This window comes from Fundulus heteroclitus, chromosome 3, assembly GCF_011125445.2.
Source record: "Fundulus heteroclitus isolate FHET01 chromosome 3, MU-UCD_Fhet_4.1, whole genome shotgun sequence".
NCBI classification, from domain to species: Eukaryota; Metazoa; Chordata; class Actinopteri; order Cyprinodontiformes; family Fundulidae; genus Fundulus; species Fundulus heteroclitus.
The window spans coordinates 3,145,389-3,166,729 of NC_046363.1; the positions used below are offsets into that span (position 1 = coordinate 3,145,389).

A 21,341-nucleotide genomic window follows, 5' to 3' on the forward strand; every position below is an offset into this window, starting at 1 on the left:
CCCACTTTTAATTTAAATGCATGTACTGGGTTAGGCAGGGAAATCTATTGGCCAGCCCCACCAAGATTTTTTTTCACCAGCCACCACTGCTGTTTGTTCTCTAGCAAACCTGTAAGGGCTTAACAACAACAGTTACTGATAATTTTCCATACATCAGAATATTGTTTAACTTTAACTAAAGATCATAGGCTTGTCCTCTGTTTACTGGTTTCTTTTGTGTTAATGTTAGATAAGTAGATGAAGAAATCTATCTCCACATCCCTCTCACAGAGTTCTTGAACTAGCCTGAGGCCACATATAAACAGCAGGGTCAAAAGGGAACCATTGTGGTATGCTGCACAGTGTGGAGTAATTCCACCAGACATTTCTGGGTTGGTAAACTAATCATATCTAACACATTTATGTATCCATTGACCTGAGTCACTTAGTTGTACATCGTAAGAGAGTTAATTAGGGGGGGAGCATTAATCTGAGATGGAAATCAAGATATTCCAGATGACAAAATGGGCAGATTCGCTAAAATGTGCCTGCCTCATTAGAGTCAGTCTTTTCTTATAGAGACAGCACTGTTCTTTTAATGGCCATCATGTCCCTTTGGCTTGATTTCCAGATCAGTGATATTAATGTGCTTACAATGAAAAAAAGGCCTTGAGTCCTTCTTATGTGTCACTGCTTTTTGAGTAGAGTTTGAAGTTCTTTTAAGTTAGTGATCAGATTTATGCAAAGTTTTAAGCCTAGTCTTGAAAGTAGACAGGATGTCCACCTCACAGACTATAGATGGGAGTTGGCTCCACAGGTGAGGTGCCTAATAACTAAAATATCTGCCTCCCATCTACTTTCAGAATCTCAGGAACCACCAGTAAACCTGCAGTCTGAGAGTGAAGTAACAACCAGCTTCCTGAAACTTCAGCTCTCAAAGGTACTCTCAAAAATGTATTAAAAATTTCACAAATTTGACAATCTCACTTCCTATCGGTAAACTGGATGTTGCAAAATATATCAGGACATATTTTAGCTACTGGAGTAATATTTTTACAAACACTTTTAGACTGAAATACTAAATTACCAATCTTCAACTTTTACGGTATTAAATACTCAGTTAAGAACAGGACAATCATAAATGTCCAAACTGCATGGTCAATTTACCTGATGACTATCCACATGCTATTTGGTACTCTCCACCTGTCTAGGACTTTGGCTCAAAGTACATGAAAACTTATCAACATGCTTGATCACAAAGTCCCAGTCTGAACGGCTGAATGGCTATTGATGTAATCCTGGGGTTAAGTCATGCAAAATAAAAAAAAGAAAACACAATTTAATCAAGACTCTTTATCATCATTATGTGTTAAGATAATTATATTTTTGTGAGAATTCATGATGAATTTATTCAAATTGGAAAATATTTTAGTCACAAAATGTCAGCTTTTTAAAAAAACTAAGTCCAACTAGCTTTATTTTCAACATCCAAATGGTTTGGTTTATTTTAATAAGGCCTTTTAATGTGTTTACACCTTAAATATCCAAATCTGTTTAATCATTTTTGTTTTTGTATCATTGTGTGGTTGTAATTTGCTAGTTCATATTTAGTTGTATGCCCATAGATGTTTTGTATTGTGTTTATAATGTTGGATAGATAAAGTTGCAGTTTTAATGAAAAATATAAAGCAATGGCTCTGAGCTCATGTTGTGTCCCAGCCTCTCTGTTTCATTGGCTGTCAGCAACACAAGTCTGCAGCTGGTAATAGTTTACATCTAACAGACTCAGCAGAGACCCCCCAGACTTCCTTCTCCCCAGACATCTCCTCCATCCCAAGATGTTCCCAGGCCAGCCAAGAGACATAGCCCCCGTCCACTTAAAGCCAGGTTTGGCTTTATCCAACAAACTTCTTGGTTGGATAGGGGGACCCATCCAGATGAAGTGGCCGTAAAATCAACTACATTTGAATCTTGCTCCAAGAGTCTGAAGCTTCCCCCCGCGGTGGTCTCGTCTTGATACCCCTATCCACATAACCGGCTACACTCTGGTATGTTTGTGCATGCAATCTAACGTAGATTTCACCTTTGCCTTAACATGCATGTGCGAACGACAATGGCGGACTTTCAAGTTGCAGTTGTGTTTCAGACAGTATTTAATTGTTTGGGAATTTTACACTAACACATGTTACTCAGGCGAAGCTCTCGATTTACCGGTTGATCTACGTTCCTACCCTCATCTATGGTCACGAGCTTTGAGTCCTGACCGAAAGAACGAGATCTCGGATACAAGCGGCTGAAATGAGTTTTCTCCGTAGTGTGTCTGGGCTCTCCCTTAGAGATAGGGTGAGGAGCTCAGTCATCCGGGGAGGACTCAGAGTAGAGCCGCTGCTCCTCCACGTCGAGAGGAGCCAGTTGAGGTGGCTCAGGCATCTGGTTAGGATGCCTCCTGGACGCCTCCCTGATGAGGTGTTCCAGGCACGTCCCACCGGGAGGAGACCCAGAGGAAGACCCAGGACACGCTGGAGGGACTATGTCTCCCGGCTGGCCTGGGAACGCCTTAGGATTCCCCCAGAGGAGCTGGCCCAAGTGGCTGGGGAGAGGGACGTCTGGGCCTCCCTACTGAAGCTGCTACCCCCGCGACCCAACCCCGGATAAGCGGAAGACAATGGATGGATGGATGGATGGATGGATGGATGGATGGATGGACATTTTACTCTGATCCATCTGTCAGCCTCCCACTTCATACTCTCCTCACTCGTGAAAATCACAGCTCGGTCTAAGTTCCTACCCTTACATATGGTCATGACTGAAACACAGAGATCCTAGATACAAGCGGCTGAAATTAGCTTCTTCCACAGGTTGGTCGGGCATTCTCTTAGAGATATGTTGAAGAGCTTGACCAGCTGAGAGAGACTCGGAGTAGAGCTGCTGCTCCTCCCCATCTAGAGGAAGTGGTGCTCCGCATCAGCTGAGATGCCTTGGGAATTGGTTCCGAATGCCTCCCAGATAAGTCCCTCGGGAGGTGGTCCAGGCATGTTCTGCAAGAAGGAGGCCTAGGAGGCAACTCAGGACACGCTGAAGAGACTGTGGCTACAGCCAAACAGAGCTGAATACGGCATCTGTACAGAAAGGTTTAAGCATAAAAATTAAAGCATATGAAGCAGGTTTTCATCTTAACTTTTTTACTTATTTGTTGAAAATGGTGATGCGATTTTGTAGCGCTGGACGATAATTCAATAACAATATATAGCGATCAATAGATGTATATTGATGACAGAAAAAAAAGGGTCAATAAAAAGTTCAATAGAATAAAAGTTTTCCTTCCTTCTGCATTCTAGCCATGTAGGTTAATATGACAGTCGTTACATCTTCCCAACCAATCACAAAAGCAGACCCAGGAATGCTCCATCCCCAAGCCCTGCTCCCTTGAAAGAGTTCAGAGAACAAACTGTCTTCTTTCTTTTTTAAAAACTTGTTGTTTTGGTAAAAATTTGGTTGAATAAATGGGTAAGTTTGAATTCAGTGTTTGTGTGTTTTGTATCTAAAAATAGGTCACTAAGCAACAGCATAAAATGGCCAGAGCTGCACTTAAAATAAATGTTTTGAATTTTGTGATAGTCATCAATATCAATCAATATGGTTTCTATTTAATCAATATGCTTTATTTCCTATATTGTCCAGCCCTTTGGTTTTGTCAGTTTCGCTGTCATTTTGTATATCTGATTTTGGTTCCTGTCTCACTGTTGTTGATCCTATGAATGTGGGCTTCTGTATCTCTAAATGCACATTAATTGTTTACTTGGACTTTAACAAAATTAATCTTTTCATGTTTTGCACTTTGCTATTCTGCTTGTATCAAGCAAAAAATCCATCTTAACGCTGCTTCTCCTTTTTGTTGCACCACTCATTATGTCATGAAAGCACATTGGGACAGTACTCCTCCTCTGTCGCAGCATTAGGCCGGTGTCTGACTCTGTCATAAGGTCACACTAAGTGCCCCGCGCTTCTCTTCCACCATGAAACGTGACGAAATGAACATGGGTTCTGTGTGCAATTCATACCCCAACCCATTTCCTTTTCTGCATTTAATCACCTGTAAAAAGCTGTGAGTGCAGCGCATATTAAGCATTATAAGCAAGCTGGGGAAAGAAAAAAAAAAAAAGAATGGCTTTTACTAACTGAGACTTTAATCCTACTGTTCACGTTAAAGAACTGTTCAAAAGAATCAGGTTGTTTTTTAACATTACATCTCAAGAAATTAGATGTGACTCAAATTATTGGTTTTTTTTTTTATCAATGAGTTGTTATAGATGCTGATGGCTGCAGGCAGGCAGGATCTCCTGTAGCAGACTGTCTTACAACGACTTCAGAGAAGCCCCTGATTAAAGACACTCTGTTGTTGTGCGACAGTCTGAAGAAAAGGATCCTTAGGGTTGTCTGTAAAATTCTTCACTTTATGAAGAATTCTTTGTAAAATTATCTCCAGAGGTCCCCAGTATAAAGTTGGCCTTCTTTATTAGCTTGTTGACCTCCTTTAAGTGAATTGCTCTGATGCTGCTACACCTACAAATGATGGCAAAAGAGATCACTCTCGTCAACAGATTTAAATAAGATCCTCAGAATAGTGCTGCAAAAACAGAAGGACGTAATCTTCATTAAAGAGGACAGTCTGCTCTGCTCCTTTGTCTCCACAGGGCTAGGATTACCTGCACCCCCATTCCAGTCTGGTTTCCAGGTGAAGACTAAAAATATTTATACTTCTCCACCACCTTCATGTCTTTTCCCATGAGGGTAGAAGTGTTGGACCTATTCCTGTTTCTCCTGAAATAAGAATCAACCTTATTTTGAGTGAAACAGTGTGAAACAGACAAACAAGCAACAGTAAAAAGACAGAAACTATAATCTATAATAGAAAAGATAATATTCAGGGGAAAAAGGTAATAACAGCAGCAGGATGAACAGGGGATTTCATCACCCCTCAGCATAATAGCTGGCTACCTTGGCTGTAAGGTGTGCATCAGAGCTTTGTAGCACCAACAAGCATTATCACCATCACCAAAAACTAATAAATATCACTGTCAGACAACAAATTAAACTAAATTTAATGAAAGAAAGCATCTATTTCTTGGGTTTTCCTCCCTTTTGGATGAAGTTTAGATTTTTCCACTCTTTTTTTGTCAAACATCAGCTGTAAGTCTTAAAAAGAGAAAGAAAGAACACATGCTTTCTGAACTTTTTGAAACGTGGTGAAGGAGCTTTCCTGCTTCTATGTTTGTAATTGTTTGGGAGGATGTAAAGACTGTAGTATTAACCCACATGTTCTTCTACTGAACTTTTTTATTGACCCTTTTTTCTATTGAACCACACATCAATCGATTAGATAGATAGATAGATAGATAGATAGATAGATAGATAGATAGATAGATAGATAGATAGATAGATAGATAGATAGATAGATAGATAGATAGATAGATAGATATAAATGAGAATTTATCTTGCAGGCAGGGTTAGAACTACAGTAGTGACCTCTGGATTTGATAGCATTTTCTTATTGTTCATACTGGACTTTGGTGACAAGAAGCAAACTGGGCAAAATGAAAATGTTAGGAAAAGAACTTTGACCTTTTTAATCTGCTTTTTTTGTGACCACAACTTACACCAACACAGAACAATGCACATATTTAAGTGGGAGGATGTTTTAAACCTTTAATAGATATGTAATTACAGTGGAAATCTTATAGTGTTGACAGCTACAACTGGCATGTCAAACTTTTTTGATAATAGGCAATGGTTCTTTTATATCACTGTGGTGGAACTTTGGCTGACTCTTCTTTGGATAATATATTTACCTTTAGCCATATTGGAGGGTTGTTGTTCATGAATTAGTTTATTTCTTTTGTTAAAATTGTTATATTTGTTTTTGTCATTCAGAGGTGATCATTTTGATGTGCTTCAGATCCATATGCTGCTACATTAAGGTCCAACTGATAGACAGTTATGCACCTTCAGAATTTTCTGCAAGAGAGCATATTCATGGTTCCATAGAGCATGTTATCCATGTCCTGAAGCAACAGAGCAGACTCAGACTATCACCATACTAGAACCTATTTTCACAATTGGTATGACCTTTTTGGTTTTGGTTTTTAAATACTTTGTTAGTTTTACACTAGATGTAGCAGAAAACACACCTTCAGAAATTTACTTTTTTCATTAGTCCACAGAATATTGTCCCAAAAGTCTTGGGCATCATCAAAATGTTTTTAGGAAAATGTGAAAAAGGCCTTTCATGTTCTTTTTTTATGTTGGCATTCTTATGGAGGCCATTATTGCTCAGGCTCTTCTCATTGTTAAATCCTGAAATCTGACTTTAACAGATGTAAGTTAAGCCTGCAGTGCTGTAGATTTTGTAAAGGGTTATTTTGTCGCTTCCAGAATGAGTCTCTGATGTATATTGAGTAATTTTGCTACTATGCCAATTCTTTGGAAAGTTTGACACTGCTCCAGTTTGTTTTATTTACTGAGTCATGAAGCAGTTAAGAATGCTGAGATGTTATACCCCTTCACTAGAGGGGGTGAGAATATATTGTAAGCAGAAGCACTGTAAGCTTCTTTTACTGATTAAAGTTTGTTCGACTGTTAATACCCCTGTCCTCCTTGACTCTCCATCACAACAAACTTTCTGATGGGGATGAGCCCTTCGGCGCTGTGTCCACTGCTCTTCCTTGTTTAGGTGAGTGAGCCATCTAAACTGTGTTGTTTACCTTTCTGAGTCCTGAGGCACAATGTCTTTTCAACCTTTTCCAAGGTACAGCGTACGGTGAGCCTATGGCAGCACTCGTGAAACATTTTGTCCTGAAAGTTAATATTGTAGCCTGCAGATACACCTGCATGCTCAACAAGCTGATAAAAAAGTATTCCAGTATGTTACTGCTTTTCGAACTCCAGCTACACTACGTGGATTTGGACAGATGTAAGATAAAAATGATAGAGGATCAGTTAATTTCAAATGCATATCTCACGGCTGTGAAAGACACATTCGTACTTGAAGCAAATCCTACACTGTAGAAAGCATAGACAATTGCCTGCCAAATCAAATCAGCTGTTAAAATGCCGCACTGCTTTCTTCTAAAATGGCTCTGCCAGCTCCAGTTCAAGCTGTCTGTGCATCAAAGGACATTTTCTGAGGGAGAAGAGGAGAGTGCCCACCTAAACTATAAATTGCAGATAGGGGTTAAAAAAGGAAAACTAACCAATTCCAACATGCATCTTCTCAACAGGTTCCAAATTATAAAAACAGTGTTAATGTAACTGGTTACAGTTACACTTTAATCAATTTAAATAGTACTCAAAATATTATATTAAAAAAAAAACTAAAAAAAACAATGTGTTGTGCAATTAATGCTTTTAAATTATTTCATATTTAGTCAAACAACCCTCGGTCTGTCAGATGTTCTCCTGTGAATACCAGCCCAATTTGGCTTTATTTTTTAACAGTAAGTGAAAGAGGGATTCAAGCGCTAGCATTCTCTAACAACAAACTCCGCACTCATATGGAATAAATAAGGGTCAACTTCACTTCAAATATAATAATTTATTAACTGTAATAATTCAACTTCAAGTCTAACATGTTTGAATGAACAAATCTTTTTTTTACTAAGCTAGTAAAATTTACTAATGAAAAATGAGAAATAAAAATGGTTGAAAACCATCACCGTAAATATGAGTACATGATTTTAAAATTCAGGGAGGATCTTTAATTTAGAGAACCAAAGATAATCTTAAGGAATTTGGAATGAGGTCCAATTAGCTCAACTAGTAATAATAATAAAATAAACAATTGGCATGTGTTCAACTCATTAACTGTCAGGATGCAGCTTATAGGCTGCATGCTGAGCCTCTCTCCCTCTCTCTTGTTCCTGCGCAGCCTGATCGGTTTCACCTGGCAGGCTGCAATTAACCCACAACTGCTTCCACCTGTTCCCACCGCTTTATCAGACTCACCTCTTTCTGTTCCCGTCGCCGGTCCATAGCGTTCACTCCCGCTCAGTCCCTGCCAGTATTCTTGTCAGCTCCGTTTTGTTACCGTCAGCCTGAAGACTCCGTTCTACCTGGTTTTGTTACAGTCAGCCCATAGACTTTCCGTCAGTTTGTGCTTTCCACTGCACGGTTCAGACGTTCTGCTCTCCACTGCACGGCTCTGAGGTTCAGCTATCCCGTGCTCGGCTCGGATGCTCTGCTCTCCAGTGTCCGGCTCAGAGTTTCTGCTCTCAAGTCCACGGCTCCAGAGTTCCTCCCGGTCAGTCTCTCCACACTCCTCCTGCCGGCCAGCTTCTACACCCTTCACCTCCGTCCGTTGAAAGACTCTGGTCTCATCATCCATCTTCAACACCATTCAATAAAACTCACTCATAAGAACTGACTCTGTGTGTGCGTGCTGTGTCCGGGTTCATCCCAGAAAAATATATCATAACATTAACTATATAACTGAGTTAGATTAAACATTTGAGAAAATCATGTTGTAAAGAATGATGTGCTGAATAAAAAAATTAAAAAAAACCAATAACCTCTTGGACACTTGATTTTTAATTAATGTACTTATTTCTCTGAAGAAAAATAGACTTGAATTAGCAACTTAAGATAGTGGAGGGAAGCTTTAAATGGGCCAGACGACCGAAGGTATGGTCATAGCATATGTTTATATAAGTCATGTATATAAGCTTAACAATGAGGCAATTAGCTTGATAGCTTTCTCTTAAGTTCCACAACATACCAGTAATCAACAATAATGTTCCTTGTTAATATTACACAAATGCTCATGGCAATATGTGTAGTGAACAAAAATACATTATTTTCAAATAAAACTGCAACTATGTCCAACTTTACTTGTAGCAAGCTGTTAGCATTAGTGGGTAACATACACCAGGGAGGTTGTTTGAATTTACTTTTTAGTTATATTTTAGTTTAAGGAGTTTACCAGAAAAAAACACAAGGGTAAATTGTCCATTCAGGGTTTAAAACTTTCATGGAATTCAGGTTTGTCATAACCTTAAAACACAGCCCAAAAATATATTAGACTCAAAAGTGCTCTAGCAGTTGCTTGACTTCAGGTTTTATCTTGAAAACACAGTAAAACACAATGAAAAATATAACTTAATATTTCACCCCCAAACTAATATTGGTAGGTCCAAGTACTCAGGCACATAGCTTGTATTTCTTTCTGGAGGTTCTCTTGAGGTTAGCCACCTCAAAATCATCAACGTACAATCAAACAGCAATCCTATTTTGTTATTCTGTCAGAGACAATTGTCTTTTAACTGGCAACCCTGCCTGTAAGATTTGTATCACTGTACCTAATTTTTATTAGGTGACATGACCTTATCTAAACTTTCTCCATTGTTTAGTAATAGTCTGCAGAATTTTTAGAATGGGTATATACACCACTGTCTGCAGCAAGAGTTCTGAAGAAAATAAACAAGAGGGATCATATTTCTCTTATTTTAGCTTCCCTTCATTGGCTTCCTGTTAAATCAAGAATATAATTTAAAATTCTCCTTCTCAATATAAGGTTCTTAATAATCAAGCTCCATCATACATCAGAGCTCTGATTACCCCGTATGTTCCTAACAGAGCACTTCGCTCTCAGACTGCAGGTCTGCTGGTGGTTCCTAGAGTCTCTAAAAGTAGAATGGGAGGCAGATCCTTTAGCTATCAGGCTCCTCTCCTGTGGAACCAACTCCCAGTTTTTGTCCGTGAGGCAGACACACCCTGTCTACTTTTAAGACTAGACTTAAAACTTTCCTTTTTGACAAAGCTTATAATTAGAGTGTCTTAGGTTACCCTGAGCCATATCTGTAGTGGGCTTAGGCTATATAACAGAAATGATTCCTGGAATAATGTGTGCTTTTTATGTCTGTGCTTTTCTCTAACCCCAAGTTGGTCAATGACCGTTCACGCTAAGCCCGGTTCTGCTGGAGGATTTCCTCCCTGTTAAAGGGGAGTTTTTCTCTCCACTGTCGCTTTATGCATGCTCAGTATGAGTGATTGCTGCAAAGCCATTTACAGTACAGATGACTGTCCACTGTGGCTCTACGCTCTTTCATGCGGAGTGCATGCTGCTTGTCAAGACTCTTGTCAATCAAATCTGTATGATTTGATTGAATTAGACTTTGTAAAGAGCCTTGAGATGACTTGTTATGAATTTGCACAATATAAATAAAATTTAATTGTCTGCTTGAAATTTTCTTAGACAAACTCAACAGGTGTTACCACAGAGAGCCATATAATTTTGTCTTAGAGAGGCCCTGAAGGTCAGGGGTTTGTAACTCAGTCTCTCACTCTGCGTACCTGAGCAAGACCCTTGACCACAGAATGTGAACCCTCCCTAAGGGATGTTAGTTTTCCTCTGTGGGACTATAAAGAGATTTTTTTCTCAAAAATTTCCCACTTTAGTTATGTCACTCACTAAAAAGACTTCAACATTTCCACAATGTTGATTTTGTAGTTTTCAAACCGAGGTATGTAACAATGGCTGTGAAAGCACATACAGTTGGTCAATCTGCTCTATTACTTCTTACAGGGCGTTTTCAGAGATGTTAAGAATTGATGACATTTGTTCCAACTGACTCTCCAAGTCATCCATATCTTTATTGAGCTCAGTGACCTAAAACAATCTGGGGCCCAATCCTTGGGTCAAATATTAGGTGGAACCTCCACCTAATATTTAACCCTAATTTTGTGTATATTATGTGCATCGGGGCCTGAAATTCAGTGTTATTGTGGGTATTGCACATTTTATAACCGATTCCTTCTAATCTAGTTCATATAATGTGGGACATACCCACATGTAATACAAGAGGTACATAACGTCACCATTTGGATCAAACTCATAAACGAAATAAAGCAAAGAAGAGCAGTTCCCCTCTCGCACTTTGTGCATGCTCTACTTCTCTCTCTGGCGATATGAGCGTGCTATCTGCTGTCGAATTATCTCTTTTGCTAGCCAACCTACAAGGATTCAACGCTATTAACCGTAAGGTAAACCAAACATGAACCGCTGATTTAAACATGATTTTAAACATCAATCCACATTGACTCAAAATATATCCATGGCTGGAACACAGTAATGGTGAAATGAACCGCTCTGTTTGTAAAACATATGGCACTGTGCCTTTTACTAGCCATGGGTAAAACTTTGCCGTTTTACCCATGTTTCCTAGGTTATTTTGAGTGTGCCATATTGATAAGTTGACTCTGAATGCATTAAAAGATTTAAATGCGCAAAGGCATTCATAGGGGGCTCTGAAGGCAAGGTAGCAGTGAAATTTGAGTGGGGACCCCATGAAAAATACTGTAATGGAGATTATACTCTCACTGCGCTCATTCTGTGATCAGACAAGCACTGCGAACAGTAGGCATGCTACAAGTGGTAACCATGGAAATGGCACAGCTCCAAATATATATTAATGTTAAGTAAGGAGGGTTAAGTAAAAAACATTAAAGCCCCAGTGCAGGGGTCGGGAACCTTTTTGACTCAGAGAGCCATGAAAGCAAAATATCTGGAAATTTATTTCAGTGAGAGCCAATAGGGTAGTTCACGTGTGACGTCTGCGCTACTTCCGGGTCCCGCTTGTAGGCAAAGACAGGACTGTTCTCGCGTCTCTGGTAAATACAACTTAATTCTGCATTAGTCATTGTTCTACTGAAATAGCGGCAGAGGGGAGGTGGCGATCGCTGCTGTTATACAACCATGTCTGAACATCTATCCATCCATTTTCTGACCCGCTTAATCCCTCATGGGGTCGCTGGAGTTGCTGGTGCCTATGTCCCGATATCAACCATCAACTTACTCTTAAAACGATCTTGTGATACGTTATCTAAAGACGAAAAATACGTCGAGAACTGGTCAGTTTCCTTTGTTTGCGCCCGCTATGTGTTTGTGCCCGCCTACTGCCTTCCAGTCCAGCGCGCATGCGCGAAAAACCCGGATGAAAACAATAGCAGTGATATTTTGTTTTATCTGCGAGCCAGATGAAATCATCAAAAAAGCCACAACTGGCTCGCGAGCCATACGTTCCGGACCCCTGCCCTAGTGTGTAAGATTATCGCCCACCTAGTGGTGCTTTAAATGAATTACAAACAACAAGCGCGTAACAACTGCTACAGAAGCCATGAAGTGTCCAATGTGACAGTGTCAACAAATATGCCCTCCATGCACTTGGTACCAAACTACTGCTAACAGCTAACAGTTACGGTCACCGTGTGAAATGTTTTTTTGCACTGTTGTCAAGTCTGCTTAATATAGCCCGCTTTGGAGTGTTTTTTTTTTTTTTTTAAAGTCGCTTGATTCGATTGTAAATTCCGTGAGTCGTGGGTTGCTGTTATTTTGGGCAGGTTTCTGAATGTGAAGTCGCTTACATGGGCTCTTAGGAGACTAAAAGCATGTTATAAAGAGACCCACTCTCGCTTCTGCATTACAGATAACAGAAGCCGGTTGAAATATCAATCTGCCCCTCCGCATACACACATACACTCGCAGTATCTGCCAGTACTAGTTTTTGGTGACCTGTGGACTCAGAGATCATATGAGGAAGTGATATAGAGTAAGAAGGTGAATAAACTATCTGTCTCGGCAGGGAGGACAGAGTAATTGCTGGACTACACTTCCCTGTTTCTTACATAACGGCAAATTAAACTTCACTGTTATATTGAATTGATTTAAGAAAGCCTGCAACCTCTGCATCCATTTTGAATCCCCACTCTATCACAACTTGTCTCCACCTGGTAATAGCTATGCCGATATAGACTCTCGTTTTCTCTTTTTCTTTTCTTGGTTACTTTCTGTCCCCTCTCACTGGACAAAGAGCATGTATGATCCTCCATTTGAAGAGAAAATCTTCCATTGGGTGTAACTCCATTGGGTGACAAGCACAGACTTTTATGTTAGTAGCTACAGTTAACTAGGTTATCATAGTGCTATCTCAACAGCCTAGCTTAAGATAAAATTATACAACCAGAATTTTTCTGATGCTCTGCCTTGTAGGTGCCTTTTAACAGCTGGTGTACATGTGTACTTGATGAGCACCCCCACAACCATTACACTACAGTATCTTCCCAACTATAACAAAGCAATTACCAAGTTTAACAAAAAAATTTGTCACGTAATGTGATGTCCGTGATATAGTTCAGCTAACATTAGCCAACATTACTACAAGCATCATTACTAGCAAGGATAAAAAATGTGGCGCTTACTTACAAAAAAGAACATGGCCTAAACCAGGGGAAAATATTTCTGACCAAATAAAAGTGCCAAGCACAGGAATCCTGAAACAATCACCAGTGCCGTTGCAGCAATTAGGTCCAGCTCACCAAAATTTTCAAATCCACAACCAACACAAAAGTACTAATACCACTCCATGAAACTATTGTTTTCTCAAACAACTTTAAACATTTGATTAACACTAACTGAGCCGTTTCTATTTCTTGTACCTTGGGGCTGGTGTCCTGCATGTTTTAGATTTGAGCACACCATATCAAAATTATAATATGTAATTACCTTTTCAGCATGTCATCAAGTCCTGCAGAGGCTAATTTACAAAAAAAAAAATCATCTACCCATTTATTTACTAAAAAAGGTGACGACCCTGTACAGGCTCACATTTAGAGGGGCCAGATTGGACCAGTAAGTGATTCACTTAGGCTACGTTTACACTGCAGCCTGAAGTGACCCAAATCCGATTTCTTTTGCCCATATGCAACCTGGATCTGATCTTTTCATGACAGTCTGAACGACACAATAGGATTTTTTCAAATTCGACCCAGGTCGCTTGGATATGTGGCCCTGAATCCGATGCGTATCTGATCTTTTCAAATGTGACCTGTGTCTGTACGGCCAGGCCGTATTCATCAGACCTACACGTCATTGATACTTGACAAATGTCACTAACGGTGGACCTGGTTATGCCAAAGAGGTTGACTATTGTGTGGTAACAAACACCTGTTGCAAGTCAATACAGCCCCACAGCAACGAGTTTACTCACTGCTCTGGCCGCCGAAGATGTGTGTTTTTACGTGAGAGCACTAAAGAGATCCGTTCAGACACACATAAAGGTTTTCTTTGTCATTCGAAAATTATGAATGAAGTCCGTATCAGTAAAGCCGCTCACGTCGCTGAAATTTGGCTATTTTCCTTTTCAATCTTCTTAAAAAGATTGCGTTGGTAATGTGCTGGCTCCAGTTGGAGAATAACGTAAAGAAAGCAAGATACGCTGCAGCATTACGATCCATGTTTACTTCCGCAAACACTGAGCATGCTTGCTACGTATGACGTCATCGCGTCCTCTACTGCGCATGCGGGACACTTAGGTGTATGAATTCAGTTTACAAAGGAGATCACATACAAGTCGCATATATTTGGAAATGTGAACGGACACGCAACAAAATCTGATTTCACAAAAAAATCGGAATTGAGCATCAAGGCCTGCAGTGTGAACATAGCCTAAGTACTGCTGCATTCCAGTTCCAGACAAAACTTAGACATTCTGACTTCCGAGTTGGAAAAATCTATTGGAATGGCCCCCAAAGTTTCTGACTTCTGACTCAGAAAGTCCGACAATTTTTTAAGGGCTAATTTTTTTATTCAATTTGGCAGGTCCTTGCATCACCAACAGTAATTTGTGATGAAACATGTTTATTTCACAGTTGTAAGAGTGCATCTACAATTAATGTTACCTGTAGAGGCTGCAACTCTGAACCAAACAAATTGAAACAGTACTACGTACATTTTATCAATATGTACGTTGTCCAACTGTAGATGGGATTTTAAAGACTCATACATAGCCTTACCCCATCAACCCCTCTCTTGGATAGTCAGACCATGTCTCTATGCTTCTGACACCAGCAAACAAACCTTCCCAGTTTACATCAAAGCCCATCGTACCGAGAGTTCAAATATGGCCAGAGGAAGCCATAGAACAATTGCAGTACTGTTTTGAATCAACATTTGGGGGACTGTTTGTAGAAGTAGCTTATTATGAAACAGAGCTGGACATAGAGCAGTATCCAATCATTATACTTTTCTCCACAACAATAGCATGAAAAATGTGACAGAGAAGAAACATTGTATAAACAAAAGGAAGGAATTGCTCAAAACATGCAAGAAATATTATAAATCGGGACATATGAGAGCGTACAGTATTGACAAACAAAATCCCAGAAAAGGTATTAAAAGGCTGAAGTATTATAGACAACATACTGAAGACAACTTCAATAGCATTGACACCAGGGCCATGTGGGAAGGTATCAAAGCTCTCACACACTACAAATGCTCCCCCTCCACCACCCATTCTGAGGCATCAGTACCCAATGAGCTCAACAACTTCGCCAGGTTTGGGAAAAGAAGAAATGTGACACCTCTCACAATGCCAGCTGCAGGAGAGGAGATGTGTTTGACACTGAATATAACCTAAGTTCAACACGTGTTGCAGAAAGTCAACCCGAGAAGAAGCGACTGGTCCGAATGTTGCTCCAGGTGGCTTCTGAGGGACTATCCTGAACAATTTGTAGAAATTTTCACTGAGATTTTCAGCCTATCTCTGTCCCAAAGTGTTTAAAATCCGCAATCATTGCACCAGTACCAATGAAAAGCAACATAGCTATCTTGAAATCCAACACGTGGTGCTCACACCAAAAATATTTGAAACACTTCGAGAAACTCCAACAGCAAAATTAAATGATGTCATAACTCATGTTATAAGGGTTTCTTCAATGAGTTGTTGTAGATGGCTTCAGGCAGGAAGGATCCCCTGTAGCGGTTTGTCTTACAGCGGGTCTGGATAAGCCTCTGACTGAAGACACTCTGCTGCTGTGGGACAGTTTGATGAAGAGGATGCACAGGGTTATCCATAATGTTCTTCGTTTAATGAAGAGACCATTTTTGTGAAATCATCTCCAATGGTTCTCCAGTGGAAACAATCTCATCTTGAATAAAACAAGTGTGATTATTGTAGATTTCAGGAGAAACAGGAATAAGTCCAAAACTATTACCATCCTGAGAGAAGAAGTAGAGGTTAGGTCCTTCAGGGTTTGCAGCAAGATACTGCATAACTTCTATAAGTCTGCTGTGAAGTGTAATCTCCTCTGCCATGATATGTAGGGGTAGCAACATCAGAGCAATTGACCTAAATAAGCTCAACAAGCTGATAAAGGTGGCCAGCTCTGTTCAGAGATCCCTTCTAGAACCTTTCTAGAACCTGTGAAGATTTGCAAAGAAGGACGCTTCATAAAATGAATACCATTATGGACAACCCTGAGTATCCTCTTCATCAGACTGTCGTACAACAACAGAATGTCCTCAGTCAGAGGCTTCTCCAGATTTGCTGTAAGACAGACCGCTACAGGGGATCCTTCCTGCCCGCTGCCATCACCATCTACAACAACTCGTTAAAAAACCCATACCATTAGTTACACCAGCATTTAATTTCTCTCTGGGATTAATAAAGTATTTTTCAATTGAATTGAGACTTGGAGTTCATTTAACTTGTATCCCAAAGACCTCACATTACACATAATAATCAATGGAAGAGATGGCTTAAATTTCATGCTTCTCACTCTTCTCCTTGCTCCTATTCTGCATCCACAGTGCCTCATTTTCAACTCATCTGTGATTTGACTATGTTGTTGAAGTATTATTTCAGCTTTTGAAATGTTAATCAGCTGCGTCCAGTTGGAAAAAACAAACAAAAAATAATTGTTGACATGGTTACTCATAACAAGTGTCCACAAAATAAAAAAATATTTTAAGAACACTTCCACCTGCACAGCATCCAACACCAGAGGTGAAAAGCGTCCAGAAAACTATTTTGATTCTCAAAATGAGTAAATTTAGTTATCTAAAAAGAATATATCAGAATGAAAACAACAGAGCAACTCTAACATTTTAAGCAGCACAATTCTAGAAATTCACTGTTACATCTCACATCTAGCTCACCAAGCAACATATCAGTGTGCAGAGCAGAGATACAAAACCTGGTCAGCTGGTGCTATGAGAACAATCGATCTCTCAACACAGGGAAGACAAAGGAGATGGGTATCAACTTTAGGTGTCTAACATCAGATTCCTGGTAGTTTACATCTCAGAGAATGGACCATCAAGACTACTACTCGGGTGAAAAAGGCACAGCCACAACTGTTCTTGAGGACGCTGAAAAAGTCTGGACTGCCAAATAAGATGCTGACAGCTTTCTACCGCTGCTCTTCTGAGGGCAATTTAACATACTGCTTCTCCACATGGTTTCTGTAGCTGACAGAAAGGCTCTTCACACAGGTAGCTGTAGGAACTCAAGTCCCAAAGCTGAAGGATATCTATAACAATGCCTTAGGAAAGCTAACAGCAACTGCAAGGACAGGGAGGAGGTACAAAGCCCTGCACACACACACACACACACACACACACACACACACACACACACACACACACACACACACACACACACACACACACACACACACACACACACACACACAAAGTAGGTTTTTTCCCCCAGAGCCTTGGTTGTTCTGAACAAACACTGCTCAATACACAATTAACTGCTTGCACATGATGACATCTACATTGCAAATAAGTTCACTTTAGTTTATTTCATTTATCCACAAAAAGCTGTTATGCAAGATGTTATTGCTGATAAACATATTATCGTTGCCAAATTTGCACTAAATGATCCTTCTCTCCTTATTTTTTAAATTGTTAAATTCCAGTCCCTCTTTAACAAATTTTGTTGCACATGCGCAGTGAAATAAGAAATGTATTATTTTCTATTAAGTTCACACCATGACTCTCCATGTATTAATAGACCCAAACAGTTGAATTTCTTTTTTGTAACCAAGAGATTAACAGCTTTCTTTCAGTCAGCTGACCAGCAGTAATTAACAACAAATTGGAAGAAACACTGGATATTCAGAACAAACTGTCAGGCTTCTGATTTATTTCTCTGGCCTCTCATTGGAAGGACTTTGAAGGGTTGAACACTCTAACCCTAACATCCTAAAATGTTTGTGTACATTTGCACTGGCAAGACATGCATGACACCATCCCCAAAGAACCTGAACAGATACCACTGCTTTAAATTTACTTGGACATTTTTTTTTTCCTTTACATTAGACTGACAGCAATGAGAAATAAAAATGAGGTGTCCCAAAGGTTATTGATTTTTTAATTTGGCAAATTATTCTTTACAATATTATTTCTGAAATGCTGTTTTTGTAATGCAGGTAAAAGGGGAACCTGTACAAGGTGGCATTTAAGAAGTTTATTTAAAACAACTAATGGTGACATGTGAGACAGGCAGGTCGGAGTGACTGGAGTCTTAAAAGAGTCAGGTTTGACCAGGAGAAAGTGGCAGAGCTGTGCAGATGATCAGGCGATGCAGGCAGATGCAGAACTGACCAGATGATTCAAGCAAACAGTGACTTGACCATACGATGAAGGTGAGGTGTGAAGACAGAGCCAGAATTTATCAGGTGTAGCTGACAGGACCAGAAGTAGCTGATGGGACCAGACTTCACCTGAAGTATCTAACAATACCAGATGTTGCAGGTAGAAACAGGCTTGACTAGAAGCCGCCAAAGTGTTTCAAGCGTGAGCAAAGCAAGACACAGAATTCCCAGGAGGAACCTTAACCAGGCAGCCTACATAAGCACTAATCAACAAACTAGCAAGGGCAGGGCAAGAACAGGTCCAAGGGATCAAACAGGCAGCGTGACGCGAGAAGACTGGGGAAAAAAACATGCAGGCGGTGAGGTAAGATGAGACATTCTGCAAGTTGATGAGAGAGGCTGGTATAAGTTAACCTGACTCCGCCACATGGATTTGCTCCACATATCCATCTGGAAACCTTCCGTTGAAGTAATTTTGGGAAGGGCCGAAAATACTGGTTAGCTGATTGGCCTATGTTGGTGATAGACGGGCCAAATAAACCAATCAGATCAACAAAGCATATGGCGTACTAACAGCGGCGACGGAAACACAACCACAAGCTCTTGCCGAAACCAGTCGGGAGAAGAGCAAAACATCTTTTCCTCTGAGAAAAGCCTCCAGAGCAGTGTTTTGCTCTTCTTTCAGTGAAGAAATATTCTAATTCCGATAAAACTTGCTTGATAGCCACGCTAACGCTAGTTTCATCGGCTGAAGCCGCCATGTTCTTTAGACTGAACTGTCGTGCTTCTCGTTGCGTCACACCTCAACCCGCCTCAAAGCCAACGCTGATTGGACGTTCGTTTGGTGAACTGCTCCAAATTTTCTTTAACGGAAAGTAGCCAGACTGAACTGTGAGTGAAACCTTGAAAGCTCGCGAGATCAGGATGGTCTCACGAGGCTAGGTATAAGTAGGCAGAGCAACAGGTGGAATGACTTGAAGGTAATCAGTGGCAGCATCTACCTGCTGATTATGGTGCTGAGTGGTGGCTGAGAGATGACTGAGCTGAGTGCAGTCCCAAAACGAATCCAAACAAAAACCCAAATCATGGGTTTATGTATTTGAGTCGCATTGTGAATGGGTTGACTGCATGTCAATTGTTGCTCTAAATTAGTTAAGGTAATTTGACCTCATTCCAAATTCTTTAAGAGGAACTTTAGTTCTCTAAACCTCCCCACTGAAGTTAAAAATCATTGATCATGTTATGAGGATGGCTTTCAACCATCTCTATTTGTTCTTTTGTGGGTACATAGTTCATTAGATTCTTTGATCTTAATTTTGCTTAGTAGTTTTAGTTTAAGTCTCACTAGCCTTGGAAAGAAGAGTTGATCGAAATATAACTAGAAGTAGAATTATTTCTGATAACAAATTCTTATACTTGAAGATAAATCACTTACTTATTCCATATGTGTGCAGAGTTTGCTGATCAGAGAATGCTAGAGCTTGACTGAGTCTTTCACCTATTGTCCTAATCTCGAAGCCAAACTGGGCTGATATTGATCGGAAACACTAGCTGACAGACTGAGGTTATTTGGTTAAATATTAAATGACTTTATTGGCATTTAATTGCACAAAACAACCGTTTCCGTTGCAAACGGTCCTGTTACTGAATGAAGAGGGAAGAATGGAACTGAGTTAGAGCTCACATCAGGCTACCTGGTCCAGTCCATTCTGGTATATGTCTTCAAATGTAAATTTTATCTTGTGGGCCACACAAAATTCTACATAGGTTACATGTGGCCTGCAATCCTCAACTTTCACATATGTGATTTGTAAGATAATAGTGACATTATTTACTCACTTTATATGCAACCCAAAAAAGACAAAATACATGGCCTCTACTTTTTGCAACACCATCTGTATCTGGCTTTTTTTAGGCATGTAGGAAATTTGATGCCACAGGAAAATACCACTCCAACATTATCTTATTACACATTTACCAAAATGGTAAATGGCTTGTACTTGTATAGCGCTTTAACTAGTCTTGACGACCTCCAAAGCGCTTCACACTACAGTTCAGTCATTCACCCATTCACACCCTGAAATCAAAATGAGAAAACAAAAATCAAAATGAATTAAAAATCACCCTGATAGTGATTAGTTGCCTGCAGCTAAATATAACTAAATACTGTTGGCTTTTACAAGGCCGGTAAAACAAAATTGTTATTGAAACCCAAAATTTATAATACAAACAGAAAAAAAATACAAAAAATGATTTACACAATGTAAATGCAACTTAAATATTTTAATGTATATAGCACCAATTCACTACACATGTCACCTCAAGGCACATTACAAAGTCAGTATCATACAAGCAGATTGGTCAAAAGGGTTTCTATCTAAGGAAACACTGCAGATTGCATCCAGTTATTGACTTGCAGCATTCACTCCTCCTGGATGAGCATGTAGCCACAATGAAAGTTACATCCATTGTTGTTGACTTTGCAGCAACCCCCCATACCGAGCATGCATGTAGCGACAGTGGAGAGGAAAACTCCCCTTTAACAGGAAGAACCCTCCAGCACAACCAGAACCAGGCTCAGTGTGAACAGCCACCTGCCACAGCCCACTGGAGGATAAAGAAAAGGGAGAGCATACACACAAAAAGAACACAGATTTAAAATCATTAAACCATTTCTATTCTAAAAGAAGGTGGAACTGTAGTTTTGTACAACTGTAGTTAGATTGAAGTTTTAGAACACGCTCGAGGCAAGATCCTTTGTATGCTAAATCCATAGAACTGAGGGTGGGCTTTCCTTGTTACCAAGACTGCAGATAACAGTTTATTATATACAAAGGCATGTAACTATAGTAGAGAGATGAATACGAAATAAAAGATCCCATGCTGGGAAAAAAAATAGAATAGCCCTGCAGCAATGTAGCGTTTTAAATCAG

The 21,341-nt window shown here is 39.9% G+C and overlaps 1 protein-coding gene across 1 annotated transcript in view; it reads left to right on the forward strand.

The window, feature by feature from the left end:
- The first annotated feature begins 898 nt into the window (after nucleotides 1-898).
- The window catches only part of tsnare1 (T-SNARE Domain Containing 1), a 188,289-nt gene continuing 167,846 nt past the window's right edge, over nucleotides 899-21,341 (forward strand). Inside the window, exon 1 of the mRNA XM_036127446.1 lies at nucleotides 899-919. The gene's annotated coding sequence lies outside the window, so the exon portion shown is untranslated. The remainder of the gene's footprint in view (nucleotides 920-21,341) is intronic.